The sequence below is a fragment of the Lepidochelys olivacea genome (assembly GCF_965140295.1).
Source record: "Lepidochelys olivacea isolate rLepOli2 genome assembly, chromosome: 26".
Lineage (NCBI taxonomy): Eukaryota > Metazoa > Chordata > Testudines > Cheloniidae > Lepidochelys > Lepidochelys olivacea.
Window position 1 is genome coordinate 9,463,981 of NC_140436.1, and position 21,533 is coordinate 9,485,513.

General features: G+C 41.9%; 1 protein-coding gene across 3 annotated transcripts in view; it reads right to left on the reverse strand.

Annotated features, from left to right (window-relative positions):
* Positions 1-21,533, reverse strand: part of LRRTM4 (leucine rich repeat transmembrane neuronal 4) — a 991,574-nt gene that overhangs the window by 725,388 nt on the left and 244,653 nt on the right. Inside the window, exon 1 of one of the 3 annotated variants that reach the window (XM_084615242.1) lies at positions 3,630-3,715. The exons of the other annotated variants lie outside the window; for them this stretch is intronic. The gene's annotated coding sequence lies outside the window, so the exon portion shown is untranslated. Of the gene's footprint in view, positions 1-3,629; positions 3,716-21,533 lie in introns of those variants that run through there. 3 annotated transcript variants of the gene reach the window in all.

Below are 21,533 nucleotides of genomic sequence, written 5' to 3' on the forward strand. Positions count from 1 at the left end.
TGTTATTCAGTCGGAGCACTCGTTCGGTGAGGCTGAATATTTGTAAAGCACTTTGAGACCCTTGGATCAAGATGTTCCCATAAGTACCATTTTCTTGGCAATAAACTGTTAACGAATATTAAAATAAGTGATTTCAACCGTCTTTAAGGAGAACAAGGTACAAGAGGCCTTTTGGTGACTGTCTTGAGATTTCTAGGATCACTCCTATGTAAGAGCATGTGCAATGCAATCAAAGCTGTAGCATACGGCGCTACAGAGAGCAGTTAAAGTTGCAGAAAAAATCAGATGTGGATCCAAACTCTCCCCTTAGTCAGATCCTGGGTTTTTGTTTCGTGTCTGTAACATAAAAACCAGCTGCAAAGTTTTGGCCTAGACACATGCAGGATCCAGGAGTTTATATTGGATCTATATATAAGATAGATACAGGGAGCTAGCCTCTGCAGTTACCATATATAGATTGAGAGAGAAACCTAGACTCTCTCCAAGTTTGGATAAGCTTCCGGAGACATGTATTAATTGAAGCAGGCTTATGAAATATTTAAGCCCCAAACTGGAAGTTATATCGTGGGGAGGGGGAGAGTGTAGAGATGGAGGAGAGGAGGAGGGAGGGGAATGACACCCTGGATAGTTTTGATAGCAAATCCGCAACAGCAAAAAGAATATCTGAACACTAAAAAAGACTCACTGTCAAACAAATCCAAAACACTTCTCTTAAGTTTCTTCACATCGTTCACAGTTAGAACTGCCCAGAAAATGGAATTTCCTTTTGGTGGGAAATTCTGACATTTCAGAATTTGCTTTTCTTGTGATCAGAATGGGGAAAAAAAAACCACCAAAATTTTCCCAAGGAACAAAAATTCTGAAAGATGTTGACACTGGACCATCAAAATGTTGTGTTTTGATAATGCTGAATTGTTAAAATATCATACATAATATTAAGCATAATATATTTATTACATATACCATATAAATATATCAATATTTTAAATATGTAAATATAGTATATTGAATGTGCTATATTAAAGTATCTTAATATAATATGAAACTCCAAAATGAATTGAAATGAAGTCAAAGCTAAAACATTTTTATTGCACTGAAAGGAGAGATTTGGAGCTGTTCATTTGAAAACTTTTCAATCAGCTCTATTTATAACCATTTTAGATTTGAATCTGCTCTGGACAGTGTCTTCCTAAATGTTTGTGCTGCACCCGGCATATTTTGAGCACTACTGCAATAAGGAAATCAAATAAATATTATCAAAACACAAATAGATAATCATCTGTTTCAGTCTAGACATTAGAAAGAAAAAAAATTATATGACGTCTCAGAGAAACGGTGCACATAAGAAATGAAACAGAGAATGGCAGTTAGCTGAACCCAAGCAGGGAAAATCTCAATGTTTCCATGCAGAGACAATGCCATCTCTTTTTAAATTGGATTGCTATTTACAGCTTGGATATTGACTAACATTTTCAGAAGTGCCTACGTGATGCGGGAGCCTGAGTTCCACTGGAAGTCAAACAGACTTAAGCACCTCTGAAAGTTCTGCTCATTATGTTCACTAAAAATATGCACTTCATGCAAGGATCTGACCGTACCCATGACAGGTCAATGGGAGTTAGGCATCCAATCCCCGCAGGCCTCTTTAGAGAACCCCAACAGTAGACACTGCAGTGATGAGGATACTGTTATGGATCATGTTAAACCTTGCTATAACGGGTCAGACATAACCTGCCATTCAGGATCAACCTAAAGAAGCCATTGTCCTCAGACAGCTTGGAACAATTAAGAAGCCTCCACCTGAAACATAGGCTTTTGTCTCTAGTCAAAGACAGGCACATCGCAGGCCACTCAGGAATATGAACTATGTGGACAGGGGCTTGGACAGAGAGACAAAAACAAAAAGGCAAGCAGACAGACCTGAGAGAAAACTAGCAGGATGCTTTTGGGCACAGGGTGTTGGCTGGAAAGGCAGGTTTGGAACAGTAAGCAAAGAAATTCCCTCCTGCTCTTTGATTCCTACGATGTTCAGGGAAACAGGACTTTGTGTATAATCTTTGTGTAAACTGCATCAAAGAAAATTCCTGGCTCCATTGTCAATTTCTCCTTCTAACTAGAACAACCCATAGCGCCCTAAATTTGTCTAACTGCTCAGTAATGCGCGTAAAGGGTAGAGTTCCTAAGTTTTGCATACAGCACACACAAGACAGTTTGAATCAGGTAGATATTAATTGCAGCATTAAAACCTTTAATACATACCTGTCTTCAGTGTCCACCCCCCCCCTCCATTTTGAAATGCAGTAAAAACATAGCTTAGGGTAAAGCATTTAGCTCTCAGGGAGCTGATAGAATATTACTATGTTCAGATTTCATGCACGGCCTGCTCTCGCAGGTGCAGAGCTAAAAGAAGACATCTCACTATTGACTAGTTTATCTCAATATAGCATCTTGCAACTGCTTTAGTTTGAAATGAACTAGCTTTAAGAAAAAAGATCTTTAAAAATATACTTAATCAAGCAACAGACCCTGATATGTTCAGGCCGGTGTTTCTGAACATTTTTCGTACCATGTTACCCAGAACAAAGTTTATATACACACATACCAATTGGCACTCTGATGCTCAGCACCTATGAAAATCACTCATGCTGCTACAAGAAAAGGACTTGTTAGTCTCTAAGGTGCCACTGGTACTCCTTTTCTTTTTGCAAATACAGACAAACACAGCTTCTACTCTGCATGCTGCTACAGTGAATCTTGATGATAATTGTAGCAATCAATCCCTTTGTGCATGCCCCTTTCTTGACCTTTCTCTGTACCTTCTTTTATGTCCAGAAAGCACCTTGTACACTGCAAAGAAATGTGATTGCCCCCCTCTTAGGTGCACTGAACTGATATATAATTAGTTAATATCAAATAATAATGAAAACAAGGCCCAAACAGTGTGGAACTTTACAGCTTTCAGCGAGGCAAGCTAGCTAAGACCATGTGGACAGGAGCTTAAAAAAATGAAACCCCAAAATCAGCACATAACAAGAAAACCCCAGCACTCCAGGAACACAAACAAAAGTGACCACTGTAAAAAGGCAGCACTTTCCCTTTAAACATCAAGGCTAAGCAGGGAAATACTAGAGAAGATTATAGCCAGAGATAAATGTCTTATGAGATAGGGTTCAAGGACACATTCATCCCAGACACTGCTTCATTGTCTTTCAGATGATCCTTCACTCTCCCCATCATTTTTTTTGGTAGTTTGTTTTCTGTTCTAACACCATCTACAGGCACACCTCAACCACCCAGAAAAGCGGATAACCTTTGAACACAGAGACAAGACCCCAGCTACTGCAAGCTGGCATTCAGTGCACTGGAGAGCAAAATGGATGAACAGATGAGAGTGTCAGAGTGAAGAATGTGAGGTTAGCAGATGAAATACTAAGGTTAAGGCCCACAACAAGTGTGTGAAAAGCCAGTCAGGTCAGTAGTGAATCTGTATACCAGAGTTTGGATGTTGGGGTAGTGTGATTTATCTTCACACAGCAAAAAAGGGGCCTGCCTTTTAAGGCCCAAATATAAATATAACCAGGCTTTCTTCAGCCAGACTCCCAAGAACAAAGATATAAATTGTGCCTCACCTTGGCAAAACATTCTCAGAAGAAAACAAAGCCTGATTAGTTCTCTTCACTCTGGGTTTATTCCCATACTTCTTTCTTCAGTGACCACCACATGTCAGATTCAAACCCCAGCTCCAAGCACAGCATCCCTATTAATTAATTCTCCACAGCTGCCTCAACCTAGCTGCACAGCACTCAGGGAACACAGCTGTGGCCATTACTGTCAGCCAAGGAGGAAATGTAACCCCTTCCCTGCCAGTTTCTGGGTAGTGTCTATACACCCCATTCCAAAGGGGAGAAAAATAACTAAAGGAACCAAAAGAACCAAGGAATAAAAGTGGCATGAAGGTGGCTATTGTCAGCCATTCATTAGAGGGTAAAGACTGTACCTGGTGAACAGACCAAGAGCTTAATAGGTAAAAGTACCAGTTTCTTCAATTTTCTTATTCCCCATTTCATTTTGCATAATCACAGCACCTGGGACTTGGTGCCAATGACTCTTTTAAACAATCAGCTCAGTGCATCTAAGAGGGGGACAATCATTTCTTTGCAGAGTGAAAATTAAAGTGGAAAAGGGGATAGAGAAATAAATTGCAAATAGCAAAGACATTACTGAAAGAGGCAAATGGCAGTTCAATTCAGAAGCTTTGCAAAGTTAATTTTTAGTTCAAATTGCACACAGTAACTATATAATATACCTTATTGTACATTACTGCCACTAGGTTACACTTTAAAGGAACAGGAGACGTTGTCATAAATGAAGGCAATGAAAGACAACTCTGATTGTCTTTATTCTGCAGCAAATCTCTCTTGCTGGGGAAGAGAGAACATATACTCTTCTTTTATCGTTTTATATACTATATTCTCTTGAGTAAGCTGATAAATTACAGTGAAAGTACCCTTTAATGGAAATGCAGTATTCTTGCAAAAATGCTGATAAACATGTTCCTTTGGAAACTGAATGGGTAATGCTCTCAGTAGGCTGTGATTCATTATTTGGTTGAAGACATGCATCACTCCAAATTAATACACCAGTATGTATCTAATGCAAACACAACAGCATATTTTCCTGGTGAAGACAAATAGCAAAAAACATTTGTGATGGGTATGTCATGTATTTAAACAGAAACTTCCTGGTGTTTGAACTTAATTCCTTGAGCCCAAGTTCCTTTATGCCACAGCAATAACAGAGAAAGGAACAGGAAAGTCCGTATTCAGGGAACATCATTGTTAATATTTATTTCCAACAGACAAGATAATGAAACAAATTGACCATTTCGGGACAATTTATAGGATCAATATTGCAAGCTCTTAACAGGCATAGCACTTACTAGCAAAAGTAGTCTAAATTATTGCATGGTAGTAATCACTACACCTGAGAGGAAAAAGTGTGCACAAATCTGGGAGCTATACTATGATCAGGAAAGAGAGAGACAGGGCGAAATGTTAGATCATCCCTTTCCTCCTCAGCAAGCGCAATATGCATTCCCTGACAGAAGACAGATATCAAACTAATTCTACTGCAGATCTTAGCCAAAAGGTACACAAGGGATACCAAAGCTGTCTTTACCAGCTCTCTTCGGGGTAAAGCTAGTCAGGTATTTAACTATTCACATCATAGTAACTCAGGATGGATGCTAATCACATAGTTTAATGCAACACTGGAGGATGTTCATTTCCATGGTGATATACATTGTTCAAGGAGTTAAACAGAATAGGAAAGGAAGAAAAAGGAATTTGGGGCGGATGGGGGGGAATTACTTTGGCATAGCTGGAATGTGGCCAGAGCACTGCTGTTAATACCCCTACTGTGAACTCTTGCAAAACGTGAAACTTGATCTTGACTATCCATAAGTGGCCAGGACATGACCTTCAGGGGTCCCTTCCAACCCTGATATTCTATGATTCTATGAAGAATTTTACGTGTCATCCAAAGGAAGAGGCCATCTATAGCACCCTACCAGGATTTGGGTTTAGCACTCATTCTGAGATGAATTACCAGCACTTGCAAGCCCTGAGTCTAAAACCCACATCTACTGACTCCTAGAAGGCTGCTTGGTCCACACCTCCATTAGGCAACTGTGGTACAGCAGTGAACAGCAGCCTGGAACCCTGCAAACCCAGGCTTCAGAGGCTGCCCCACCCACAGAGGCCCTGATTGGCAGCGATACTGGGTCCCCTCATTGGCTCAGGTAAGCTATTTAACAGCTGGAGGAAACAACTTGAGGCTGTCTGTACAACTAAATAGATGCTGGCTGGCTGACTGACTACTGCAGGCAGACCCTGCTGTGTTTCTTGATATCTGGCCTTGCACTGGGTTCCCTTGTCCAGCTCCTAGGCCCTCGCTCTCACCCTGCCTCTGCTCTGCTACTCCCACATCGGCAGATGGATTGGGGTTTCTGACTTGGCACTGCTCATGGGCTCCAGCCTGACCCTTTGGTCTGACACCCCGGTGCTGTCTGTGGCTTCCGGCCTTGACTCATGCCCCACAGCTGGGACCGTGAAAAACACCACTTCCTACAGCATGCTGACTTTTTCTTAGACATTTTCCATGCAAGTGATGCCCAGGTCCAACTTTTTTTGGTAAAACCTAAGATAATTGTCTCAGGTGGTACCCATACAAACTGAATTCACACCATGTTAATTCTGAGACACAATCTTCTTTTGGCCTCAGCCATGCTTTTCCCCGCTTCCCGCCCCCCCCCCCCCCATAGTCCCACAGGACATACAGAGTGCAAGCTCAAAACAAGCAAGAGCCCTTAGATAGGTATCAGATGAAGTATATTTTGCAAAGCAGATAATTTTCCTTGCAAGCCCTATGCTGTTCTTCCATGGATAACTAGAGCACCATCCACTCAGCTCCACACCAAGTTGCTCACTTAAGTTTTTACCAGGTCAAAAGAATATGTTGGCACAAATATACTGGGCTGAGTTAGTGGCGTTTTTTTTTTGTTTTGTTTTTAACTGGCTGCCAGAAAAAAGCAAAAACAAATCATGTATAATTCAAACAAGCAAAAAAAAAAAATTAATTGCAACTAAAAGAGCTGTTTATGTTTTGGTGTTTGCAAATATTATGCTGCAGGTAACAGAAAACATCCTTCCTTTTGTGAAAGACAGCCAAGAATTAACTAGAGGCAAAGGAAAAGATAAAGATGATCTTTAAAGGAGGAATGTGCGGAAAGTGCCTTTGAGCTTTCTTTGTTGTGCCAGATTATATCTGCCAGTGGAGCGTAAGAAAAGTAAAACCTATTAAAAAAAAAATGGGGACAGATCCTCTGCTGGTGCAAATTGGCAGTTCTCCATTGACTACCTTGGAGCTCTTCTGATTTACATCCACTGAGGTTCTGGCTCATCCTGTGTGTGTTCTATCATAGCCTAAATCATTCACTTCAATATCTCATATTATACAGTAGGCTGTTTTGTGCTGTTGCTTTCCGGTCCTCTTTCTCCATAAGAAGAGCAGCTAATTAGCAGGCACCAAACCGGATGACAATTGGAAAGCCTGGCTCATGTCTCCTTTTTAAAAATTTCCTTTAAGTGGAGGCATTTGCAGAGTTACCAACTAAGCAGATTCAGTTGATGCACTCTTAGGGCTTGAGTCTCCCTCTCATTCACACTTGTGCAAGTCAGGAGTCACACCAGTGGTTCCAATAACATTTTGCACCACAGAGCATGTACTGAACAGAGTATACTCCAGATACAGTCAAAAGCAAACCAGACACGCAATTCTGTGCATGTCTTTAAAAGTAATGTTCTAATGGGTAGGGATGGATGTCACTGGATGCAGGGTCAGAGTGTGACTTTGACTATACATGTGTGCAAGGAAACAAAAGCCAGCTTCATAACTGTACTTAGACTACCTGGATCTTAGTTCCAGACAGATAAAAGCAAGTGATGCTACTCATTTGCTTACTACTTCCCCAGACCAGATGGATGGGGAGTGGTAAGAAGTCAGTGGTACCTTGGCTCAACAGCATCTACTCTTAAGCCAGCATAGTGGAGCCAAATAAATGATTCTCCTGCTCCACAAAGCAAGGAAGAGGAAGCAGGGATGTTTCTGAGATACGGTGTCTCTAGGGACTACTCCTGAAGGGAAATGTCTTACATGACCCTCTGCTGAGGCTTGTGCCTACAGTCTCAATCTAGCCCATAATAAGGTTTAAAAACTGGCTTTGTTTCTTTGCGTGGCAGGTATGCTGGTAATAAAATTGAGTTCTTCTATTTAACATCCACTGGCTGCCAGGTCCCCATCTCTTGCCAGTTGAAGGTCTGGGAGTTGATTTTCAAAACTATCAATGGGTGAGGAAAGACCTGGCTATAGCCATGATCGTATCTCCATCCACTATCCACAAAAAAGAGGACCATATCCTCAATGGGTATACATTGGCAAAACTCTACTGAGTCGATGGAGCTATACCAGTTTATGCCAGCTGGGGATCTGGCCCAGAGTATCTTCAAGCTCATATAAACTACTTAGCATTAGTTTCAAAGACTGAGGTTGAAGAGGCTTTGACACATGATCTGGGAACATCAGGAGATAGACCTGGATGCAGTGGCTTGAATAATCAGCTGGAGACCATTATCAATTGAATAGGTAAAATTCTAGCCCCAGTAAAATCAGTGGGAGCCACAATTTCACCCCATAGGACAGTATCTTCAGAGCCAAAGGTGAACACCAGTTGAATTAGCTTTTGACTCTGTTGGTTAGATTCTGCTCTCCCGTACACCAATGTAAATCAGGTGGTCATTAGTCAGTGGAGTTACAGTAGGGTAAAATTAGTTCCAGTTCAAAATAAGGCCCAATAAATTGAAATGCACAGAGGTGGAGAGGAGCAACCATTGAGAGAGGTCATTATATTTCCTTCCACCAATATTTCAATGAAATATACACCAACAACAAATCAAACGCCCATTTACTATCTGGACAACAAAATTTTATTTACAGATCACACAGTGGTATTTTACAACAGTTGTGTGTGTGTTTATCACAAAAATGTCCCCCAGATACATGGTTTATAAATGCAATTGCTGAATTGTACTCTGTAACACTCAAGATAATCCTTATCCTACTTGTTATTTAGCAGTTGTTCTGGACTCTGCTTAATGCAGAAGAATTGATCTTTCAAGAAGAGTCCAAAACTCCTGACAGATAAGATTCAAGTTCCATCAGGCAGAAATGTTAGTCTAAAACCCTATCTGTGAATGAACACAACCGTTAGCCAGGAAGAAATGTGGAAGGCCAAATGGGGAAAATGTAAGATTATATGAATGGAAGGGAAATTGAGGGCAGTTGTCAGAGCAGAAGCTTACTTTGAGGAGGGCATCACAATTTCTAGGAAGAACAAGACTATTATTGGCCTAAGCCATAGCCAGAGGTGTAAATGCTGGCTTAGCTGGTCTGGATCAGCCCAGCACAGAGGGAATCTTCAGTGGCATTGTGACGGGTTGGATCACAGAAACCCCCTTAGGGTTGACAATTGATGTGCCAAGACTACTTCTGCCCCTGCTTTCCCTGCCAGCTTGGGACTCCAGCACCCTGTCTTGCTGAGCCAGACATGCCCAACTGCTCCAACACAGTCCCAGGGCCTGATCCACGTGCCCCAAAACTGCAGACCTAACTGAAAGCAACTTAAGAAGTGTTCCTGCCTTTAACACTCAGATGCCCAACTCCCAGTGGGGTCCAAACCCCAAATAAATCTGTTTTACCCTGTATGAAGCTTACACAGGGTAAACTTATAAATTGTTCACCCTCTATAACACTGATAGAGAGCTATGCACAGCTGTTTGTCCCCCCGCGCAGGTATTAATACATACTCTGGGTTAATTAATAAGTAAAAAGTGATTTTATTAAATACAGAAAGTAGTATTTCAGTGGTTCCAGTAGTAACAGACAGAACAAAGTGAATTCCCAAGCAAAACTAAATAAAACCCGCAAATCTATGCTAACACAGTAAGAAGCTGAATACAGTTAAAAATCTCACCCTCAGAGACGTTCCAATAAGCCTCTTTCACAGACTAGCCTCCTTCTAGTCTGGGTCCAGCAAGCACTCACCCCCCTGTAGTTACTATCCTTTGTTCCAGTTTCTTTCAGGTATCCTTGGGGATGGAGAGGCTCTCTCTTCAGCAAGCTGAAGACAAAATGGAGGGGTCTCCCAGGGGTTTAAATAGACTTTCTCCTGTGGGTGGATCCCCCTCCCCCGTGTAGAATCCAGGTACAAAATGGAGTTTTGGAGTCACATGGGTAAGTCACATGTCTATGAATGACTGAGTTTCTTACCAGCCAAGCCACATTCCTGGGAAAGCTCAGATGTGGACTGGCATCTCCAAGATCCATTGTCCGTTAAGTGCTTCTTGATTGGGCATTTAACTTGCACATTCCTTTCTCAAGAAGCTGACCAAATGCTTACAAGGGCTACTTAAAACTCAAGCCAGTACACACCCAATATTCATAACTTTGAACACAAAAATGATGCATGCATACAAATAAGATTAATAGATTCAGTAGATCATAACCTTTACAGAGATATGCTACATGGCATATGTAGCATAAAACATATTCTAGTTATGTCATATATACATTCATAAGCATATTTCCATAAAGCCTTATGGGGGGCACCGTCACATGCATAAACCAGTAATATTTCCTCTGCTACTTTCCCTAGCTCCAGAGATAATTTTTTTTCCTCCTCTAGAGAGGGGTAGTGATTTACGGCTAGCCTTTACCATGCTATACTGTGCTGGCGAGCAAATAAGTGCGGACTGAGACAAGTCTCTTCCCAGTCCCTGTTCACCGCCACTTACTCCTACACATCAGCACTCCTGCCCACACAAAGGTGTAGGGGAGTTCTTACTCCTTTGTTACTCAATTGCATCGATGCATAGTCCACATCACAATCTAAATCACAGAGCTCTGTATGGATATTGCTCTTGATTTTGCCTTTGCTCTGTTTCATTTCATGACTCCTAGTTACCTCCCCTTGGAGCACACTAAATAATCTTTTTCCCTCCATGGTGCTTCCACTTTTCAAGTATACGCTGATGGTTATTATACCCCCCAGTTTAGTCATCATTTACCCAAGCTATACATATTGAGTTCTTCTAATCTCGCCCCTTGTAAATCAAGCTCTCCATCCCCTGAATCATCTCCACTACCCTTCTCTAAGTTCCCTCTAGCAGTGTGGTCCTTCTGGCATTGCCATCTATTCCCTCTTAGTTTCTATTCGCACTGCCAACCACTCTCATTGGTAACAGAAGTGATATATCAAACATTGGGATGCACCATATATTTTGTAAATTACAACAGTCGTTTTGTTGTACTATTCTGACCCATTTATGATGTTGTTTTTATTCTGCCTGTTCATTTCATTCCTCTCCTGCTCACAAGCTCACTAACCTGCAAGGAAGGGAAGGATGACCAGATAATCAAAATACAGAATACTAAAAAGGTCAACATAATACAGCACAGTACCTGAGCTCCTAGAATATATTAGGTATTAAAATTTCGATATCTTATGCTTCTGAGAAGAGAAAGAGAATAAAAAGAGCAAAGGATGGAACTTTAATCCATTCAAGTGTCAAAGACTGAAATGAAGGAAGAGAAAGGTACAGTCTGATCTACACATTTTAAGATCTTCTAAGAGGATGGGTTGTCCGTATCCACCATGAGTTAAATATGGAAAGAAATAAAGGCCTTCTGTGCCCAAAAGACATGAGGTCTGGTATGAATGGCCTGCAGAACCTGGGGCATGATCTAAAGTCCACTGAAGTTAACAAAAAGACTTCCATTGACATCACATGGGCTTTTGATCAGGCCCTGTTGGGACAGGAAGAGCTACAAAGCAAATTTCATCATTGAAGGTCCTTCATTGAATGTATCCTGCCTCAGAACCCAGATCTTCAGAATTAGGGGCTGTTAGTGAAAGCACATGAGCTCATCACAACTGTTGGGACAGCATGCACAGAGTATGAGAGAGAGCTTCAAAAAAGAATTTAAACCACACAGGGCATAAGGGCTTGACCCTGCACCACTGGAATGGGAGCCAAAGGGGGCTGTTAAGAGCTATATGAACACCCTTGACTTACACTCTTTGGAGCAGTGATGTATATAAGCATGAGACAAAGCCCAGTCTTACTACTTATATAACTATAGCGAGTAAAAGGCCCCAACTAGAATGGTGTTGGTTCTGTACAAACAAAAGTAGAGAGAGCCCTCGCTCTGAAGACCTTACAGTTTAAACAGACAAAACAGATAAAGGGCGGGAGGAGGAAACAGATGCATAAAAAGGTGAAATGACTTGACCAAGGTCACACAACTGATCAGTGGCAGAGCTTGGAACAGAACCCAGCTCTCCTGAGTTCCAAGCCAATATCTGGACTATGCTGTCTCTCCAGTCAATAGCAGCCTTTACTTTGACTTAAATGGGCTTTGGATCAGGCCTTAATAGACCTCCAGCTGATTCTGCTGAGCAAGCTGGAAGAAGGCTTTTTGTGACAGAGTGCACTGCAATAATCCAGTCTGAAGTTTGCTGGTAAAATGAGAGTTTCCCCAAGCCCCTGACCTGACCCTTACTTCAAAAGCAGGTACCATTAAAGCTGCTTCAGTGGGCTGCCTGGGCTGCAGTTCAGACAGCAAAGCCAGATTCTTGCAACGGAGATTTCAATCATCTGCTGCAACACAAACCCCTAAGTAAGCAGCTTTCGTGGAAAGATTCAAGGCCTCTGTCTGCTTTCAATTACATGGGTGTAAATCCAGACTACCATCAACAGAGTTACACTGGTGTAACCAAATGGGCAAAGGCTCTGGGATCCCACAATGCCTGGGTACTCCCACAAAGCAGCTGAAATGTAGTAAAAACAACACACGCAGTGGAACTCCCCTTATACTGAAGCAGACTGAAAATCTCAGGGTATGCGTACCGTGCAAAGTGGTGGCATAATTAGTAGCTCAGGTAGATGTGCCTGCACTCGCTTTGATCTTGCTAACTCAGGAAACGTAGCAGGGAGGATAGGGTGGCACTGGCTGTTCAAGCCCACCTGGTCCTCCCGGGCCTTGCTCGCCCATGCTGCCAGGTCCTCCTAAAATTGCTCTTTTTAGTGAACCAGAATAGTTTAGAGACCGCCTGGTATGTTTACACAAGCTGCACATTACACTCCTGGTTGCAGTGTAGATGTAGCCTCAGATTGTTTCAAGCCATCACAATGCGCCAACTGCAGTCTCTGTCTGCATGGAGAAGTTATTCTGTGAAAAATACTATTTTACTTTGGAAGGGATCCGCTATATACTGAATCGTGCCAATGTGACGTCACATCCTTGGGAGTGTCATCAGCAATAGGGACTAATCCTGGGACCTCTGTATCGAAACGCAGGGGCCGCTGCTTCCTGAGCTGAATCTCTGAGCTCTCTCAGCCAAGCATGCAGCTGGCTCATCAACCTCAGAATCAGGGGGTAGCCGTGTTCGTCTGTAACCAAAAAAAACAACAAGGAGTCGGGTGGCACCTTAAAGACTCACAGATTTATCTGGGCATAAGCTTTCGTGGGTAAAGAACCCATTTCTTCAGATGCATGGAGTGAAAATTACAGATGCAGGAATTATTATACATGAAGAGAAGGGAAGTTTCAGAGTAACAGCCGTGTTAGTCTGTATTCGCAAAAAGAAAAGGAGTACTTGTGGCACCTTAGAGACTAACCAATTTATTTGAGCATAAGCTTTCGTGAGCTACAGCTCACTTCATCGGATGCATACTGTGGAAAGTGTAGAAGATCTTTTTATATACACACAAAGCATGAAAAAATACCTCCTCCCACCCCACTCTCCTGCTGGTAATAGCTTATCTAAAGTGATCACTCTCCTTACAATGTGTATGATAATCAAGCCGTCACCTTCAGCCCCCAACTAAAACCCCTCCAACGCATTATTAGGGATCTACAACGTATCCTGAAGGATGACCCAACACTCTCACAAATCCTGGGAGACAGGCCAGTCCTTGCCTACAGACAGCCCCCCAACCTGAAGCAAATACTCACCAACAACCACATACCACACAACAGAACCACTAACCCAGGAACCTATCCTTGCAACAAAGCCCGTTGCCAACTGTGCCCACATATCTATTCAGGGGACACCATCACAGGGCCTAATCACATCAGCCACACTATCAGAGGCTCGTTCACCTGCACATCCACCAATGTGATATATGCCATCATGTGCCAGCAATGCCCCTCTGCCATGTACATTGGTCAAACTGGACAGTCTCTACGTAAAAGAATAAATGGACACAAATCAGATGTCAAGAATTATAACATTAATAAACCAGTCGGAGAACACTTCAGTCTCTCTGGTCACTCAATCTCAGACCTAAAGGTCGCAATATTAAAACAAAAAAACTTCAAATCCAGACTCCAGCGAGAAACTGTTGAATTGGAATTCATTTGCAAATTGGATACAATTAGCTTAGGCTTGAATAGAGACTGGGAGTGGCTGAGTCATTATGCAAGGTAACCTCTTTCCCCTTGTTTTTTCCTAACCCCCCCCCCCCCCCAGATGTTCATGTTAAACCCTGGATTTGTGCTGGAAATGGCCCACCTTGATTATCATACACATTGTAAGGAGAGTGGTCACTTTAGATAAGCTATTACCAGCAGGAGAGTGGGGTGGGAGGAGGTATTTTTTCATGCTTTGTGTGTATATAAAAAGATCTTCTACACTTTCCACAGTATGCATCTGATGAAGTGAGCTGTAGCTCACGAAAGCTTATGCTCAAATAAATTGGTTAGTCTCTAAGGTGCCACAAGTCCTCCTTTTCTTTTTGCGAAGAGAAGGGAGTTACCTTACAAGTGGAGAACCAGTGTTGACAGGGCCAATTCGATCAGGGTGGATGTAGTCCACTCCCAATAATAGATGAGGAGGTGTCAATTCCAGGAGAGGCAAAGCTGCTTTTGTAATGAGCCTCGGAATCTGGCCTAGACACCACAAGAGGAAAGAGCACCACACTGAGTGGGTGTGGGTTACATGACCAAACTGCACTCACAATGCTATTAGATAAATATCCAATTATGTCTGGTTCAGCTACAGCTTCGTGTGCTCCGGTGGCCTGTTGGAAGATAACTCCTAACCGTGGCATGATTGCTGATGCTTGGCTCTTACAGAGATCTACAGTGCATTATCGAGGAAGGTCATTATCATTGCCCCTGGTTTACAGATGGGGAAAACGAGGCACAGAGAGGTGAAGTGACTTGCCCAGGGCAACACAGCAGGTCTGTAGCAAAGTCAGGACCCCTCGTCTAGGACTCTATCCAATGGGCTGTGCTGCCTCCCTGTCCCAATTTGCCAAACCACTTTCTTCTCTTTAAAATCTTCCTCAAGACACATTTCTTCTGCATTGCCCACCTGGTGTGAGTCAAAAACAAAAGCTGTTCCTTTCTCTGATGTGCCTGCTTCCCTCTTCAATGGGGCTTAAGCACCTATCCTGCTTTGGTCCTTTTATAAAGCACACTAGACTAACCTGGTAAGTCGCTTGACCAAAGTCACAAAGGAAGTCTATGGTAGGGCAGGGAACCGAACCCAGGTCTCATAAGTCCTAGTCTCTAACTGCTGGACCATCATCCCTTCATTTAGGAGGAAGATTCAGGAGAAGATTGCTTATATGAACCTCACTTATCACTCTGCCTCTGTAATATGAAACAGGGTCATGTTTCCAGCAGATTTCAGATAAATGAGATTTGGTCTCTCCATCTGCACCTGCCTGTGCATAAGGGAAGTCAACCCTTTTTAAACAAAAATATTCATTTCTCAGACTGGAACTAGAGGAGTTTGTTGGGGACAGAGGGGCAGCTGGCTTTCCAACGACTGGCTTTCAGCAGGAATTTACACATACATTTTTACTGCAGGACATGTTCATTCTCTCAGAAGCACCTGGCATTGGCCACTGTCAGAAGACAGGACACTGGACTAGATGGTTTGACCCAGTATGGCTGTTCCTGTGTTTTTATGTTTATCCTCTTGCAGAACTTGCCTTGTCTGTAAAAGACATCTGTGACCACAGTTGGCAAGCGACTTGAGTATATGTTGCATTCTACACCCAAGGACAGACATCCAGATCTTGGACTGCAAGGTCAATGGAGCTGTAATGCTTGATTAGATGAGCAACTAGAATTGGTCAAAACCTTTCAAATGAAAAATTTCAGTGATGGAAAATGTATCTTTACCAAAAATGGAAATGCATGGAAAATGTCTATTTCATTTAAACATATCAGTTTTCCACTCAGCAGAATCAAAGTGGGGGGGTGCGGGGGGGAAATGCTTCAAATAGGCATTTTGAAATGAAAGTTTTGATTCAAAATGGCAATTCAAGATGAAAAATTCTATTCTGAGATGTCAAATTATTTCCATCAAAAATAATGAAATTTTACATTTTGACATTATCAATTTGAATTTGTTTTTTGTTTTGTGAAAATTTTCCATATTTCAACTTTTTGTTCCAATTTGGAACGGAAAGTAGGTTTGAAATGTTGCAATTTCTGACAAATGGAAAATTCCATTTTTTTCAAAGAGTTCTTTTTCCCAAAGCCTTTGGGACAAAACAAAGTTCTAATATAATGCAAACAATTGTTTAACGGCACGTTCAATAGAGTACACAATTGTAGTACCAACAGACCCTGGTCATCGGGATCGAACCTGGGACCTGTGGAGCTAAATGCGTGAGCCTCTACTGGCATGAGCTAAAAACCACATGACTCATTAAACTCTAAGTGGTCTTGGTGCCACTAGAGGGGGACAGAACACCATACCCAGGAGGCGTGTGGGTTACACAATGTTTTAGCTGTCCTGCTATTATAGGGGCATAACTGCAAAATACAATAGACAGTGACTTTGCTTTACAGTCTTACCCATTATTTATAAGGTCAGCAATGATATAAACTCTGAGTCTTAACTACATGGCAAGGGACAGTTGTCAGGCTGCAAGGGAACTGGTGAATAATGGAAAACTTTGTCCTTTGGCTATGCATCTGCAGACTGAGAGCCGATAGATGGATAGGTAGTGGTGGCAAACCAGGACTTCATTAATCAATTACTTTCATTTTTCATAGTGGTGTAATGAATATCCAGGGACTGTTTAATGCCAAGCATGGGGAATAAATAAAGCATAGCAACTGTATGTTTGAGAGTGAGGATCTTATGCAAACTGTAGAAACATGACACTGATTTTTGTCCAACAGTCACTCCCGGTGTAGGAATATATCTGTTTCTCTAATGCATAGGAAAGCAGAGGTATTCTGAGCTGCAATTTAAGTTTGAATATGTATTCAGACTTGCCCAAAGTTTGAAGCTGTTATGTTGAACACTGGTTTTGGGTCTGTTCTTATCAGAGTTCTAACCTAAAGCCAAGGTTTTTAGCAGTCACCACAGCGATTGGAGGGAGGAAAAAGAGTGGGATGCCATTTTTTTTGAAGCCCCAGCTTCATGCATTAGAGGAGCCTGCTTTTCAGAAAGAACTGAGCACCCATTGAAAATCAAGCCCCTTTGAGGTATCAAGTGCCCCCCCCCCCAAAAAACAAAAGCAAAAACCTAAAGCTCCCCCTCCAAAAAAATCGCTAGTCACTTCTGAAATTCTTGGCCTAACTGCACGTGGAAGACTTTTGGATAATTTGAATTAACTTCAGCTAAATATACAGACTGAACTTTTAAAAACTCTCTACAGGAAATTGATGGTAGATGGGCATGTAGATCACCAAGGAGGGGTGAAACAGCTCTGCCTGATTCACCACTGCATTGCACTTGTATTTTATAATGATGTAGAGTTCCAACTCTATTAGAATCACACCCTGTCATTCCACTGGAGTGACACTGTGATGAATCAGGCCATTAGACTGTTCCATCCTCATGCAAGGCAGACTTCTGAACTTTTAAGGTCTGCTCATCCCCCAAAATGTGTCCCTCTATAATAATAGCAGTACAGAAGCTCAGATTGTGATGCATGTCCAGGACTTAGCTTAATATTTGTCTTTTATTCGTGTGAATATTTATGCCATCAGTGAGATAACTTTCCAATTTCATTTACTTGCTTCAAAGAAACTAATCAATACCATAGTAAATGCTACAATATTTGCTCACTTATGGGTTCAAAATAAAGTCACACTGGAGAGGAGGATATGTTACCATAGGAATAACCATTCCTGCTAAGACACAAAATATTACACACGTTTTGGAAGAGATGGAATTCATGTAAAGTATTTTTTTTTAAAAAAACTGCACAAAATGGGACAAAGCTCCCTTGGGTTCCCACCTATCACAATTATCTGAGAGAAAGAGAGAGCGAGAGAGCGAATCCCATTATTTATCTAGGATCAGATTCTGTTCTCAGTGACACCAGTATAAATCAGCAGTAGCTCCACTGAAGTCATAAGTAGCCACCTGGTAGAGTCAATCCAACACCACAGTCAACTTGGCTATTAAGCTGCACAAATCATTGCCAGCAGAGTAAGTGAGTGGAACTGAAGAAAAACAGTCAGGTTTCAGGAGGGACCTCGATTGCTGAGAGTCTACAGGCTCAGGAATGCAAACTGGGACCATGTGCTTGCCAGATAATCAACGTGTTTAATAAAGTTCTGTTGAGTGTTACGCTGCATTCCGTATGCCTAATAAAAACAACCCAGATCTACTGCTCTGCCGTGCAAGGCTCCGGAAGTGCTCCTACATTAGCTACATTTGGTTTTGCCCTGAACTATAATCTCTCAAAATTCTGTTATGGTCGGAAAAGGACTATGAAAACATGTCACCTTCTTACCTAACAGTTTGTGTGGATTCAGTGTCCTCTCTCTCTGTTTAGTGCAAAAACAAAACATAAGCGTTAATGACTTTTTCCTACGTGTTAGTACCGCAGAGGCAGCAGAGCAATAGAAGGATGAGTTCGATTAGATTCTGGCTCATGCATCAACAACAGATTTTGTAACGAAGGCCATGTCCACACCAGGGCTTTGCTCTGATTTCAGTCAGTGGTGGCCAGGCACCCAGGCAGACCCCTAGTGTAGACAAGATAATTTGCTATAAAGCAATTTGCACCAGTGCAATTTACCCTGGGTGCAAGCAGCCGTGTAAATAGGAGCTTTCCCCTGTGTACATTAAGGCTGGTGCAGCTGTAGCTCTGGCTGGTCACTGAAGGCTGAAACAGGTAGACAAAGTCTAACTTTACAGTTGCAGAACCAAGTTCTGCTCTCAGTTACACCTGCAGAGAGAAATGAAAATAGGACACAGGATAAAAGGTAGCCGACAGAATGTTATTCCTGATGATGATGTATATGCAGAAAAAGCCCTTTGTACGCTGTGTATGTGTGACAGGTTTCACAGTAGCAGCTGTGTTAGTCTGTATTCGCAAAAAGAAAAGGAGTACTTGTGGCACCTTAGAGACTAACCAATTTATTTGAGCATAAGCTTTCGTGAGCTACAGCTCACGTATGCTCAGATACATTTGTTAGTCTCTAAGGTGCCACAAGTCCTCCTTTTCTTTTTGTGTATGTGTGGTTTGCAGTCCTAATTAGCTTTTTGGCAAAGGGCCTTTTGCCTGCTATATGTTTGTACAGCACTTAGCACAACAGAGAACAGAGTTGAAACTGAAGAACTTAAGCAATAATGAATATGTTCAATAACAGGAAATACCTAAAATGCAGACACACACACCCCTCCCACCACGATGACAATTTTACAGAACTGCTTTTCAGACAAACTTTAAAGCACCATGATGGAAGAGATTAAAACACCCTTCGGTAAATTTTTATTGGGACGCCAATATGGACTTCCTAAGATGTGCCCAAGGGGCTAACTCCCGATGTTAAGATAGGGAAGATTCCAGCATTCCAGGCCAAATCCTCAGCAGGTATAAATTGCCACAGCTGCATTGATCTCAGTGGAGCCACATGGATTTATACAAGCTGAGACTCTGACCCTAAATATTTAGTTCACCTATTTGATATTTGCTGAGTTCCAAGATAAGCATCACCTACTATAGAAAATAAACATCTAGTCACGTACCTTACCATACGACTGAGGCACTTTGTCCCTCTTATTTAGAGAGCAGGCCACAAATGTTGTAACTATGCTGAAGTACAATACTAGCTTGTTCTCCAAGGAATCACAATAAATTTATCAAAAGGACACACAGTACCCAAGCTCTTATCTCTCGATTTATGGGGGATATTACATCAGCAAAATTGAACTCGGAAACAGAGCAGGAGCACACCTCAGATAAAGCCAGCAGCCCGCAAGCTCTCATATTAACCCACCCAGTGCTGAAATATACTTGATAACTAAAAAGTCATACCAATCTGGCTTAGAAAAGCAATCGGCACTGTATCTGACATCTCATTCAGACTATGAGTACCTTAAACCAAGTGATCATACATTAGTGCATATGCCAAGGTCTTGCTCCAATTTAGAATATTTAATTTAAAAAAAACATTAAGGCTGGAATTTTCAAATGCATCTAAGGAGGTAGGTACTCAAATACAATGGGAGTTGGGTGTCTAACTCTGTTAGGCTCCTTTGAAAATCCCAGCCTCAACTGAAGGTTTAAGAAATGCATAGAATCTTGAGAGAGCTCTCCCCATTGGAAAGACTTCTACTGTAAGTCGATTTTCTGTTAATGAATTTTGATGGTGGAAATGGGTGAATAATTCAAAGGAAAACATTTACTCAGCAGATTTAGTCACATTTCTATCAGCCGTTTACAATTTTCTAGAAATTATTCGCTCTTAAAAATGATTCACTGAATACTTTGTGAATAATTCTTTGTATATCACTAATGTGTGAGTGGTCTGCTGTAAGCATTTAAGAGGTGAACCACACTGGTTGGTTTTGAAGGGGCTTAGACTGATATATGGTCTTGTGGTTTAGGCAGTAGACTGGGATTCATGAGATATGAGGTCAGCTCTCGTCTCTGGCGCAGATTACCTCTGTAACCTTGGGCAAATTGCAATCTCTCTATGCCTATCTCACTACCTACACTGACGGGTAACCCTCCACCCTGAAAGGAGATAGCGAGGTTGACAGACCTACTTACGGACTCTTGAGGAGGTGGATTACCATCGGCGTACGTAGTGCCTACACTGAAGTGCTATAGTGATGCTGCTGTGGCATTTCAAGTGTAGACACAGCCAGCTGCAGTGCAAGTGTTCCCATTATGCCTCCAACTTGGCCTGAAAATACAACTTTTAGGGGTGAGAGAGAAGAGTCACGTCTCCACCCCAGTATAGGCCCTGATCCAACTTCCATGAAAGTGAATGGAAAGTGACTCCTCTCGGAGCTGGATCAGGACCTTAGTTTCCAACAGCTAATGCCAGTTGTAAAGATATAGATACCTGGCCATTGGGAACTGTACTGAAAACACCGACTCACTTCCCACAGAACACAAAATAGCCCTCACCCTGGAAGTACTTTGCCATCAGTTCAAATCCAATCCAGGTTGGCAGTTATTGAATCTAGCAATGAAAGGTTCTGTGTCCTATGATTCCCTGATCCCTATTTATATCATTAACTGTTGATAATGTTGAGCTACTGGACATTTATATGGTGGAACATATGGAGGTGTATCCACAATCATGGCTAACTCTGTCCCTATTTCAGAGACACAGAATTACAAGCTGCCTTTGTATTTTTGAGCATAGCAATTTTCTTTCCTCTGGGGAAACGCAGAATTTGTGAGCCTAACAAGATATTTGTTTAAAGTTTGAGCAACTGAAATGTTGCTTCTCTTGGGAGGCACAGACCCCACTGACTACATTTTAAAAGCAAAAAAAAAAAAACCCCAAAAAACCCTAATGATGGATAATCCTGTCATCATACAGGACACCGGATAGGACAATTACGAGGCAACACAGATGCTAAGGATATTTGGATGTGTTGACAGAGCTCTAGACGATCATTACTAAAGTGA